Below are 3,101 nucleotides of genomic sequence, written 5' to 3'. Positions count from 1 at the left end.
GATTGGGCAATATTTAGATATGACGTGATGAAGTTTGTGAATGACAGGAATGGCGATTAAGGGTTTATGCTGAGTCTCTGTGGCAAGCTATTCTGTTTTTAATAACGTAGTTGAGAACTGGAAAAATGGGTTTTGAAATCAGTAGGAAAATTGTCTGATTGACTGGAAAAATTATATGAACAACTGGAAATGACAATAACATACTGGTAAATGACTATGATCGAACCTAAAATGACCATATTCATAGTAATGACCTTACTGTCTGAATGAGTGGAAAGATTATATGAATAAATTGGAAATGACAATACCAAATTGGTAAATGACTATGAAGGAACTTGAAATGACCATATTCATAGCAATGACCTTACTGTCAGACTGTAATGGCCATGTTGGTAATGACAATGAATTAAGTGGAAATGACCATATTCATAGTAATGACCTAACTGTTAGTCTGTAATGGGCATATTGGTAATGACAATAAATTAACTGGAAACGACCATATTCATAGCAGCATCCTTAGTGTCACTCTGTAATGGCCATATTGTAAATGACAATGAATTAATTGGAAATGACCATATTCATAGTAATGACCTAACTGTTAGTCTGTAATGGGCATATTGGTAATGACAATAAATTAACTGGAAACGACCATATTCATAGCAGCATCCTTACTGTCACTCTGTAATGGCCATATTGTAAATGACAATGAATTAATTGGAAATGACCATAACGAATCTGGAAAGAACTAGATATGTAGTATATGTATAAAAATTATGATTTAATGATGGTACCTTGATGACTTTGCAGAACTATACGAGATGGTGTTGGAAGAAGGGAAAGAGTCCACAAGCAAAGGAGTCCACAGTAGGCTTGTGTTGTTCAGAAGGGAGTATATGGCAAAATGAGGTGAGAAGTGTAAAAACGCAAGAGAAGAAAAAATTGAAGTGGGGAAGGCATGGAGGGCCCTGAGTGAAGAAGAGAAAGATAGGTATAATGAGAGGGCAAGGAAAACGAAGCCACAGAAAGGTGAGAAGAAGAAGTATGATGTTCCCTTGTACACCCGGTGCTCATTGCCCGGATTTCTATCATTGGCTGAATATGTGAAGAAGAACAGGCGGTTGAGGCAGAAAGTTCAGAGGATGGGATTTGGGAACTTGCTTAATGTGAATGTGAAGCAACTTCCACGTGATCTACTTGTGTCATTGTTGAGATGCTATGACCCACCAACGCATTTTTTGACCATTAGAGGGCAAGGGTAGGCAATTGAGGCAAAAGATGCCCATGAGTTTCTAGGTGTACCTGACAGTGGGGAGGAAGTGAAATATGATGTTAGTGAGGATCACCCGGAATACAAGAGGTTGAAGGACACTTATTGGAAGGTTCCATTTACCCAGATACTGAAGAGGATATTATCTGGGGAAGAAAGCGACAATTTTGAGTTCCTATTTATGCTTTATACAGTTGGAGCTTTTTTATGTCCTGGGTCAAGCACAACTGTACATATACGTTTGTTGAAAGTGATGCGTCACACGATGGATGGGTTTGGGAAATATGATTGGTTAACATACATAATCAAGAACCTGTAGAAGGAAATGGGAGACTTTGTGAAGATGACAAAGAAGAAGAAGAAAGGAACCTGCAATGTTGGAGGGTGTCTTTATTTGCTGCTGGTATGTCAATATTTTTCTTATGGTTCACTATATTTTTGTTTTATGTTATTGTTGCAGAAGTGTGACCTATCTTTATTTGGTTTTACATCTGTATTTTGCTGAGCGTTTCCCGCTGGGATTGTCTATTGACCCGGGTTCAACAAGCACCATTGAATATTGGATCGAGGAGAAGATAAAGGAGAGGGTGGAGAAAGAGAGAGGTAGCAGCATGGGAATATTGCATGGAAGCAGTGGCAGCAAGGTATACTCAGCAGGACATGAGGACAGTCCAATTTTGCAGTCTTTAGATCCGGTATGTGGGAACTTAGAAAATATACGTGACCTGAGTTTAAGTCAGTCTATTAGCAAGGTTGATACTTGAGATGACAAGACTTTATTTAGAAATGACCAGTGAGATACTGGCATTCGATAACAGTGAACAATTTTTTTGATATCTTCATTTACTGTGTATGCAGGCATTGAAGGAGTTGAGGGCTCGTTTTGTGAAGAAGCTTGAAGAAAGCCAGAGGACGTTAATGAAGGCTCTTGATGATGAGCTACTCAAACTGCAGATTGGATTGAACGCCAAAGTTAAGGGGATGGGGAATGAGAATGCCACTGCTAAAGAAGGGGTTGAAACAGTTGGTGATGCAGCTGGTAACGATGCTGAAGAAGCTGATGATGTTGACCGAGTGGTGGAGGAGATTGCAAGAGAGGTTGCAGCGGGAAGTGCAGATGAGGAACTTGATGAGGATGAAACCAGCAAAGGAGATGATGAGAAGGATGAGGATGAGGATGAAGAACAACATGACCTTCATGACATGGAAGTCAGTGATGATTATATGGTTGAGGAGGTGGAAGAAGAGGGTGACCGTGATGGTCATGGAGGTGATGACGACAACGATGAGGATGAGGAGGAAGATGACCATGATGACAGGGAAGGAGGTCATGTGGTTGATGAGGAGGAAGATGACCATGATGACATGGAAGTCAGTCATGATTATGTGGTTGAGGAGGCCGAAGATGATGATAAGGAGGTTCGAGATTCAGATGATGAGGTGAGGAAGATACACATGTACTGACAATGACCCCTACCAATGTTCCTTTGCTATTGGATCGCGAATGGGTGAGCAGTGACAGTGGGGAGGAAGGAGGGCCTGAAAAATCGATTGACCTTAGGAGGTTAACAAGGGCAAAGAGTTCCACAATTAAATCTCCGTGGATAGAATTCATGGTAGCTCCGAGGACGAAGAGGCCAAAGGAGGAAAGGGACATCTTTTTCACTTTAATATCCCATAGACCCAAGGGAGAGGAAGAGGGGAATATGTAAGTATATCCCTAGCTAGCGTTTTGTTTTTAAATGACACAGTGTGCCCTGACAATGACAGCAATAGAATTGAAAATGACAATAAAATACATGGGGATGACAAGTATTGATGTCCCTAACACCAT

Source organism: Neltuma alba, unplaced genomic scaffold (assembly GCF_004799145.2).
Source record: "Neltuma alba isolate B1F8T4 unplaced genomic scaffold, ASM479914v2 tig00002292_pilon, whole genome shotgun sequence".
NCBI lineage: Eukaryota > Viridiplantae > Streptophyta > Magnoliopsida > Fabales > Fabaceae > Neltuma > Neltuma alba.
The sequence above is the reverse complement of the archived record's forward strand: the minus strand, read 5'-3'. Positions refer to the sequence as shown.